This window comes from Erinaceus europaeus, chromosome 15, assembly GCF_950295315.1.
Source record: "Erinaceus europaeus chromosome 15, mEriEur2.1, whole genome shotgun sequence".
In the NCBI taxonomy this organism is placed as follows: domain Eukaryota; kingdom Metazoa; phylum Chordata; class Mammalia; order Eulipotyphla; family Erinaceidae; genus Erinaceus; species Erinaceus europaeus.
This window is the reverse complement of record NC_080176.1, coordinates 20337512-20348131: the sequence shown is the minus strand read 5'-3', so window position 1 is coordinate 20348131 and position 10620 is coordinate 20337512.

Below are 10620 nucleotides of genomic sequence, written 5' to 3'. Positions count from 1 at the left end.
CAGTCACAAGGTTCCAGATGCCACCAGGATGCTGGCCAGGCTTCCCTGGATTGAAGACCCCACCAATGTGTCCTGGAGCTCAGCTTCCCCAGAGACACACCTTACTAGGGAAAGATAGAGGCAGACTGGGAGTATGGACCGACCAGTCAACGCCCATGTTCAGCGGGGAAGCAATTACAGAAGCCAGACCTTCTACCTTCTGCAACCCTCAATGACCCTGGGTCCATGCTCCCAGAGAGATAGAGAATGGGAAAGCTATCAGGAGAGGGGGTGGGTTATGGAGATTGGGTGGTGGGAATTGTGTGGAGTTGTACCCCTCCTACCCTATGGTTTTGTTAATTAATCCCTTCTTAAATAAAAAATAAAAAAAGAGCAAAAGACAGAGAGATACCTGCAGCACTCCTTAACTACTCATGAAGCTTTCCTGGGACTGGGAGCTTGAATCTGGGTCCTTGGGCATGATAACATTTGTGCGATACTATTTATTACTTACTATGTGACTAATACTAGCTTACAAGATTGTCGGGCTACTGGGTATCCACACAGCAGCCACCACCAGAATTCTGTGCCCCTTTCCTCCCAGTGGCAACCACCGAACTTCTCACAAAGTCTTATTCCTGCTTGGGTTCTGTTTGCTTGTTTTTAATTATTTTTATTACCTTTATTTATTAGATAATAGAGACAGCCAGAGATGGAGAAGGCAGGGGAAGATAGAGAGGGAGAGACACCTACAGCACTGCTTCACCACTCGCAAAGCTTTCCACCTGCAGGTGGGGACCAGGGGCTCAAACCTGGGTCCTTGCGCATTGTAACATGCTCAACCAATGGTACACCACCACCTGGCCTGGCCCCCTTTGGGTTTTGTTTTTGTTTTTGTTTTCAGGATCATGTATTCCAGTTCTCTAGATTCCACATCTGATTGAAATTGCCTAGTAGTTGTCTTTCTCTTTACTTACTTCACCAAGCATATTCACCTCCAGTTCCTACCATTTTGTTAGTGGTTAAAAATCAGAGAAGCAGGGACTGGGTGGTGGCGCACCTGGTTGATCGCACATATCACAGTGCACAGGACCCAGGCTTGAGCCCCCCATCCCCACCTGCAAGGGGAAAGCTTTGCAAGTGATGAAGCAGGGCTACAGCTGTCTTTCTTTCTCTTTCCCTCTCTATCTCCCCCTACTCTCTCAATTTCTGGATGTCTGTATCCAATAAATAAAGATAATTTTAAAAGGGGGGGGCGGGTAGATAGCACAATGGTTATGCAAACAGACACTCACGCCTGAGGCTCCAAAGTCTCAGGTTTAATCCCCTGCACCACCATAAGCCAGAGCAGAGCAGTGCTCTGGTAAAAATAAATAAATAAATAAATAAATAATCAGAGAAGCACAATAATGAGATACCACTTTACTCCTGTGAAAATGTCATACATCAGAAAAAGTAACAGCAGCAAATGCTGGAGAGGGTGTGGGGTCAAAGGAACCCTCCTGCACTGCTGGTGGGAATGTCAATTGGTCCAACCTCTGTGGAGAACAGTCTGGAGAACTCTCAGAAGGCTAGACATGGACATAGCCTATGACCCTGCAATTCCTCTCCTGGGGATATATCCTAAGGAACCCAACACACCCATCCAAAAAGATCTGTGTACACATATGTTCTTGGCAGCACAATTTGTAATAGCCAAAACCTGGAAGCAACCCAGGTGTCCAACAACAGATGAGTGGCTGAGCAAGCTGTGGTCTATATACACAATGGAATGCTACTCAGCTATTAATAATGGTAAATTCACCTTCTTTACCCCATCTTGGATGGAGCTTGAAGATATCATGTTAAGTGAGATAAGCCAGAAAGAGAAGGATGACTATGGGATGATGTCGCTCTCAGAGAGAAGTTGGGAGGTGAGGGTAGGTATGTTGATATGGTGGGTTATGTTGATTGACATGCAAATGTTGAGCCATCTCTGATGCCCAGGGATGAATCCCATTTGATCTTAGAGATTTATTCTTTTTTTTAATTTTTATTTCTTTATTATTGGATAGAGACACAGAGATATTGAGAGAGAGGAAAGGAGGAGATAGAGAGGGAGAGAGATAGAAAGATACCTGCAGCCCTACTTAACCACTCATGAAGCTTTTTCCCTGCAGGTGGGGACCAGGGGCTTGAACCTGGGTCCTTGCACAGTATAATGTGAGCACTTAACCAGGTGTGCCACCGCCTGGCCACAGTGATTTAATCTCTTGATATGTTGTTGAATTTGATTTGCCAAGATTTTGTAGACAATCTTTGCATCAATGCTCTAGGATATGATTTTGCTTTTGTTTTGTTATTTGTTTTTTGTAAGGTGCTTGCCTGCTTCAGGGAGTGGGTTAATGTGATGTTAGACTTGGGAGTGGTAACCCCTCTTCAATTTTCTGGAGTAAAATTGGTGTTAATTCTTTGAAAGTCTTATAGCATTTGGTTGAGTTTGTTTATTTATTTACTTACTTATTTATTACTGCATAGAGACAGAGAAAATTGACAGGAGGAGGGAGAGAGACATAGACATGCTTGCAGCCCTGCTTCACCACTCGAGAAGATTTTCCCCTGCAAGTGGAGACCAGGGGCTTGAACCTGGATCCTTGTGCACTGTAGTGTGTAGAATTCATTTGTACAGGGGAGTTGGGCTGTAGCTCAGTGGGTTAAGCACAGGTGGTGCAAAGCACAAGGACCGGCATAAGGATCCCAGTTCAAGCCCCTGGCTCCCCACCTGCAGGAGAGTCGCTTCACAGGCGGTGAAGCAGGTCTGCAGGTGTCTGTCTTTCTCTCCCCCTCTCTGTCTTCCCCTCCTCTCTCCATTTCTCTCTGTTCTATCCAACAACAACGATATCAATAATAACTACAACAATAAAAAACAAGGGCAACAAAAGGGAATCAATAAATATTAAAAAATTAAACAAAAAATAATTCATTTGTACAACCATTCGGATCTGGACTTTTATTCTTGGGGAAATTTCTTAGTTCCATTTCTATATTGGTAATTGAACTGTTTAAGCTATCAGCGTCCTCTTGGGTTAAGCTTGGTAGATGGTATGATTCTAGGAATTCATCCATCTCATCTAGGTTGTCTAATTTATTTGACTACATCTGTCCACAATATCCTCGTATGATTCTTTGTATCTCCCCATCGTCTGTTGTCATTAGTGTCTCTGTCTTTCTCTCCCTATCCAAGAGCCACAGTGCTGAAGTCTTTTTTTTTTCTCTCCTCTTCTCTTTTTTTCCCTCTTTCTTATACATATATTTTTCACCATGACTATTGCTGGAGTTGGGTGCCTGCAATGATTTCACCGTTTCCAGTGGTTATTTATTTATTTAGCCTCAGGATTACTGCTGGGGCTCGGTGCCTGCACTACGAATCCACTGCTCTTGGAGGAGGTCATTTTTCCCATTTTTTTGCCCTTGTTGTTGTCATCATTGATATTGTTGCACTGTTGTTGTTACTGTTGGATAGGATAGAAAGAAATCAAGAGAGGAAGGGAAGACAGAGAGGGGGAGATACCTGCAGACCTGCTTCACCGCCCAGTGAAGTAACCTCCCTGAAGGTGGGGAACCAGGGGCTCGAGCTGGCATCCTTAAACTGGTCCTTGTGATTCACACCATGAGCGCTTAACCCGCGGCGCTACCACCTGGCCCCCTAGTGGTGAAGTCTTAACATGCATGGAGGAATGAATGAGGTGGGAGAGCAGTGCACACACATTACCATGTGCAAAGATCCAAGTTCAGGAACTTGGTCCCTGCAGGAAGAGGGAAAAGCTTCACGAACGGTGAAGCAGTGCTGCAGGTGTCTCTCTTTCCCTTTCTCTCTATCTCCTCCTCTTCTCTCAATTTCTCTCTGTTCTAGCTAGTAAAAGAAAAGAAAAAAGAAAAAAAAGAGAATCGGGCGGTAGCGCAGCGGGGTTGCGGGCAGAGGTGCACGCAGTTAAATTGACCTGGGTTGACCCCCTGCTCCTCACCCGCAGTGGGGACGCTTCACGAGTAGTGAAGCAGATCTGTAGGTGTCTATCGTTCTCCCCTATCTCCCCTCCCCTCTCTATTTCGAACTCTATCATATTGAATAAAATGAGGGGGGAAAGGGAGGGGACATAAAGGAAAGAACGAATTGTGTAACAAATAAACTTTTTCTTTTAGTTAACATTTTTGCTTAGAGAGAGACCGAGGAGATAGTCTGGCAGGTGGTGCAGGGGCTAAATAAAGCATTGGTATCTCAAGCATGTACCATAGTGATGTCTGGATCTTTCTCTCTCTGTCTCTATGCCTAGCTTCTTCATGAATAAATTAAATATTTAAAGAGAGAGAGATTAAGTGAAACCGACCACAGCAGCAAAGCTTCCTTCAACGCAGTGAGGGCCAGGCTCAAACCTGGGTCACATACCTGGTATAGCAGTACACAATGCAAGTGATCTGCTTTATTTTATTTAAAAAAAAAAAAAAATTTTATCTTGGGGTGACTCGGCGCCGAGGAGGGAACACCGGTGGGGGGTCTCTAGCAGATCAGCTCCAACATGTCAAAAGTTTCCTTTAAGATCACGCTGACGTCCGACCCGTGGCTGCCTTACAAAGTACTCAGTGTTCCTGAAAGTACACCTTTCACAAGAGTCTTAAAGTTTGCAGCAGAGTGGTCCAGGAGGTGGCGCAGTGGATAAAGCATCGGACTCTCAAGCAGGAGGTCCTGAGTTCAATCCCCGGCAGCACATGTACCAGAGTGATGTCTGGCTCTTTCTCTCTCCTCCTATGTTTCTCATAAATAAATAAATAAATAAATAAATAAATAAATAAAATCTTTTTTAAAAAAAAAAAGTTTGCAGCAGAGGAAATGGAATAGGAATAAATCCTTCACAGACTGCTGGAAATGTTTTTCTAAAGCATGGTTCTGAGCTGCGAATTATTCCTAGAGATCAAGTTGGAAGCTGTTAATATTTACTACCTGGAACATATAATTGCCTTTCAGAATAAACACTGGCATTGTGGTGGTGGTTGTAAAACTGAAATCAGGCATTTAAAATACTATGAAAACACCAATGGTTGATGAAATAACGAAAGGTGACTTTCCTGTCTTCTTGTTAATTCTATGTGAGAAGAGAAAAAATACTTACACCAATGAAAATGCCATCTTCATAGCAGGAAGAGTATAGTTTTCAGTATGACCTCACAACATACAGGCAGTTCATTTGGGCCTAATGGGTTATCCAGCTGCTTTTTGTAACCAGAGAATGTCTCCAATAATTATTTCTGAGAACATTTGGAAAGTTTTAATTGATTGAATCTTTCTACCTAATTTTGAATTAAAATTTAAAAATATATATATAATAAACTATGCATCCTACATGGCAATTTGCTTGATAGCATCTGACTTGTAAGTGCAGATATAGTTGAAAATAATTGCCTATAGTTTTTTTTATAACTTTTTATATTTTTTTAATATTTATTTTCCCTTTCTGTTGCCCTTGTTTTTCATCGTTGTTGTAGTTGTTGTTGTTGATGATGTCATTGTTGTAAGATAGGACAGACAGAAATGGAGAGAGGAGGGGAAGACAGAGAGGGGGAGAGAAAGATAGACACCTGCAGACTTGCTTCACCGCCTATGAAGCGACTCCCCTGCAAGTGGGGAGCCGGGGGCTTGAACGGGATCCTTCTCTGGTCCTTGCGCTTTGTGCCACCTGTGCTTAACCCGCTGCGCTACCGCCCGACTCCCAATTGCCTATAGTTTATGATAAAGAATATAGGCACCAGTGAATACTTAACATCTAAACTTTTTATTATTATGCTTTTTAAGTTTTCAAATTGCATGCATTCGTGCAAATTTTAGTTTAACATGAACAAAAATTATTTTTTTAATCTATTCCATATAAGTAAAATTAACATCCCACAGTAACCATGATCATACAGAACCCAGTACTTACAGTGGTGAGATCTGAAGTGTCTGGGCTAAGGTATGCATTCTTATTAAACAGCAATACTTAAAGCATTTTCTTTTTGGAAAATAGTATTTCTAAAAGCATTCAGAAAGAGAATATTGTAAAGATATTAAGTTTGTAATAACATTTAAGGAAATATTAAAAAATATATCTTTATTTACTTATTGGATAAAGACAGCCAGAAATCTAGAGGAAAGGAGGTGACAGAGAGGGGGAGAGACAGAGCGACATCTGCAACACTGTTTCACCACTTACAAAGCTTTCTCCCTATAGGTGGGGACTGGGGGGCTTGAACCCAGGTCCTTGTGCATTGTAACATGTGCCCTCAACCGGGTGCACCACCATCTGGCCCACAAGTGATCTATTTTATCTGGCAGGCCCAAGAAATATATATGGCTAAAAAACAGGAGAGCTGCAATTTGATCAAAAACAAAAAAAAAAAAGGAGGGCTGTAGGGTAGCTTAATAGTGATGCAAAAGACTTTCATGCCAGAGGCTGAGGTCCTAGGTTCGATCCCCAGCACCAATATAAGCCAGAGCTCCACAGTGCTCTAGTGTCTCTCACCCTACACCCGTGTGTGTGTGTGTGTGTGTGTGTGTGTGTGTCTGTGTGTGTGTGTGTGTGTGTGTGTGTGTGTCTGTGTCTGTATCACTAAAATTAAGTAAATAAAATAGTTAAAAAAAAAAAACATAAAACAAATGTGACAGAATCTTGATAATCGTTAAGTCTGCATGATGGGGAAATGAGAGTTCATCATCCTACCCTTCCCCTTTGGAGAATGCCTGAATGTTTTCACAGCAAATCCTATGGAAATGTTAAAGGAGCTAGCTTGTGAAAAGTGGTGTGAGACTAAATATTAGCTTCTCTCTTTCCCAGTGGCAAATGTAACACATTTGATGGAAGAGAAAATCCCCTTAGTGGTTTTTTTTTTTTTTCTGTATTTTTTGTCTTTTTTTGGAAACACTCTCCTGGGACTTGTTCATTTAAGGAATCACCAAAATTATCCAGTACTAGCTATTGGGGCCACACCTCCAACAGGGACACACCTTTGGAGAGCAGAAGGGAAAAACTCAGAAGATTCTTCTTAAGTAGGAAATGAGTTTCAGTCTATTAAAAGCAAACTCCCCAAGGGGGAGAGTGTCATTTTTGTGGGAGGAGAATTATCTGTGCTAGTTAAACCTAAGCCAAACAGAGGCCTTTTTCGCAGGAAATGTCAGAGAGCAGAGTTCAGGGAGGCAGCAATTAGATAATGAGAGCTAGGAGTGGAGGCCTGGAGTGTACACATTGCCATAGGTGAGGACCAGGGTTCGAGCCCCTAGCTTCCCCACCTGCAGGGGGGAAGCTTCACAAGTGGTGATGTAGGGCTGCAGGTGTCTCTGTCCTCTATCTCTCCCCCTCCTCTTTCAGTTTCCCTCAGTCCTATCAAATAAGGAAAAAAAATATCTAATAATAGTCTCAGAGAGTGGTGAATCTGTCTCACAAGCACCAAGCCCCAGTGATAACCTGGTAGAAAAATAAATGAAATAATTTTTAAAGAGAGAGAGACAGGGAGTCGGGCGGTAGCGTAGCAGGTCAAGCGCAAGTGGTACAAAGCACAAGGACCAGCATAAGGATCCTGGTTTGAGCCCTGGGCTCCCCACCTGCAGGGGAGTCGCTTCACAGGCGGTGAAGCAGGTCTGCAGGTGTCTGTCTTTCTCTCCCCCTCTCTGTCTTCCTCTCCTCTCTCTATTTCTCTGTCCTATCCAACAACAATGACATCAATAACAACAACAATAATAACTACAACAATAAAACAAGGGCAACAAAAGGAGATAAATATTTTTTTTAAAAAAAACTAATTTAAAAAGAGAGAGAGATAGGAAAAGAGCTGGGAGTGGCTGAGGACCCAGAGCAGCATAGAGGGTAAAGACTGCAGCTCCATCTTCAGGCAGTCTGCAAGCTGATACACTCGGTCGGCCTGATTCCTGATGCCTACCCCATGCCAGGCCTGACTCCTCTCCCCGCCAGTGGTGGCAAACACCAGCACCCTCCCCTGCCCCCAATACCTGGAGCACTTGGTCAGGAGCTTTTTTCTTTTCTCTTTAAGATTTTAGTTAGTTATTAATGAGAAAATAGGAAGAGAGAAAGAACCAGGCATCACTCTGGTACATGTGCTGCATGTACATATATGACGATCAAACTCCGGACCTCATGCTTGAGTGCCCAATGCTTTATCCACTGCACCATCTCTTGGAGTACTGGAGTTTTTTTTCAATAGCAACATAAACTGTTTTTGGTTTTTGTTTTTTTAACCAGAGCACTGTTCAGGTCTGGCTTATGGTGGTGTGAGGGATTGAACCTGGGACTTTGGAGCCGCAGGCATGAGAGTCTCTTCTACCTAACCATTATGCTATCTTCCCCCGCCCAACTGCCTTTTTTTTTTTTTTAGTATTTATTTATTTATTCCCTTTTGTTGCCCTTGTTGTTTTTTATTATTGTAGCTATTATTGATGTCGTCGTTGCTGGACGGGACAGAGAGAAATGGAGAGAGGAGGGGAAGACAGAGAGGGTGTCGGGTTCTCCCCGACAGGTAGTCGCGAGGAGGGAGATCTGCACCAGGCGGACCCCCCTTCTGGGGCTGAGCGGGAGGGAGAGTGTCAGCGACTTGAGAAAAGAAAAAACACCAAGTCGGGAGTTCTGTCAAGGCGGTGACTCGCTTTATTGAGGAAAAGGCCATTTTTTATAGGCAGGGGGTAGAGGCAGGGATGGAAATGGAAAGGTAGGGTGAGATGACGTTAGAGGTGGTGTGAGGTGGCGTCACCGTCGGTGGGGCCTATATGCTTTAGGCATCATCAGCTGGAGGGCAGAGGCGAATTCAGGCACGGCCTACAGGAAATGCTGTGTCACTCTGAGCAAGCTAGTGACCGGCAGCGGAACTCGAGCCAGGCTTACGGGGTGTCTGCTGGGCCTAGATCGGGGCCATGCAGGCCCCAACAAGAGGGGAGAGAAAGACACCTGCAGACCTGCTTCACTGCCTGTGAGGTGCTCCCCTGCAGATGGGGAGCCGGTCCTTGCACTTTGCGCCACATACACTTAACCCGCTGCGCTACCGCCCAACTCCCCCAATTGCCGATTTTCAAGTTGATAGTTTCATATGGTCTGCGAATTATACTGGAAATATTCAAATGGGGGCCAGACATATGCACCCATGTTCAAAGCCGAATTATCTGCAATAGCCACAGAGTCAAAGCAACCTAAATGCCCATCAACAGAGGACTTGATAAAGAATTTATGGGAAAGGGGCCGGGGCGGTGGCACATTTGGTTATGCGCACATAGTATTAAGTGCAAGGATCTGGGTTGGAACCCCCGTTCCCCACCTGCAGGGGAGGCACTTCATGAGCTGTGAAGCAGGTATTCAGATATCTATCTCTCTCCCTCTCTGTCTCCCCTTCCTCTCTCAATTTATTACTGTCCAATCCAACAAAAATGGGGGGGAAGATGGGGCCTGGGTGGTACACCTGGTTGAACGCACATGTTACAGTGCGCAAGGAGGACCCAGTTCAAGTCCCCTGCAGGGGAATAGCTTTTCCAGTGGTGAAGCAGTGTTGTAGATGTTTCTCTGTCTCTTTCCCTCTCTACAACCCCTCTCCCTCTCAATTTCTGGCTGTCTCTATCCAATAAATAAATATAATAAATTAAGAATATGTTTTCTTAAAAAATGGGGGAAAAAATGGCCATGGCTGCCAGGAGCAATGCGTTCATAGAGCTAGCACCAAGCTCAAACAATAGTCCTGGAGACAGAAAAGGAGAGGGGGGGCAAGGGGAAGGGAAAGGGAGAGGGGAGGGGGGAGGGGAGGAGGAGGAGGAGTGGTAGAGCATTTCACGAACATCTCATAAAAACTGCAGCAAAGGTGGGCGCGAGGAATAACATCATTGCAAGACTGGCCAGCTCCTCATGGGGCGCGAGCGCTTCCACACTTCGATCATCATCTCTGGCATTATGCTATTCCACTGCAGAATACTGTGCCCCAGTATGGTTCCGTAGCCCCCATGTCCACTTGGTCGATTCCAAATTATATTCCTCCATGAGGATAATTTCTGGAACCATCCGTTCCACCCCGGTTCCATGGCTGCCAGTTCATAGCAACATCGCCCCGCCAGATATTCGTCGGGATGCGGCATCATCTAAGTTCATTTCCCACGTCTACGCTCGACCGGACCTGCCAATATATGCGGATATCTTCGCCCACCCTGTCCAACGCTTGACGTCTCGTCACCCAATCTGGTCCCCTACGCCTACACTGAACTTCTCTGTTCCAGTCTCTTGGAAACAGAGCTGGCAGTCAGCTGAGGTAAAGAACAAACACCTCATCACAGACCCCTGCAAGCGTCAACCCGGCTTTGACCTAGCACGTTATGACTGGGCCCTCCTCAATCGCTATCGAACAGGCCATGGCCGGTGCGCCGCTATGTTCCATCGCTGGGGAGCCAGAGACGACCCGAACTGCCCCTGCGGCTACAGACAGACTATGACCCACATAGTGAACGCCTGCCACCTCTCCAGATTCAAAGGAGGTCTCGAAACTTTACATCAGGCTCAATCTGACGCTGTTGACTGGCTACGGAAGAAGGGCAAACGCTAGAAGAAGAAGAAGACAACATAATGGCTATACAAAGAGATTGTCACAGGCGGA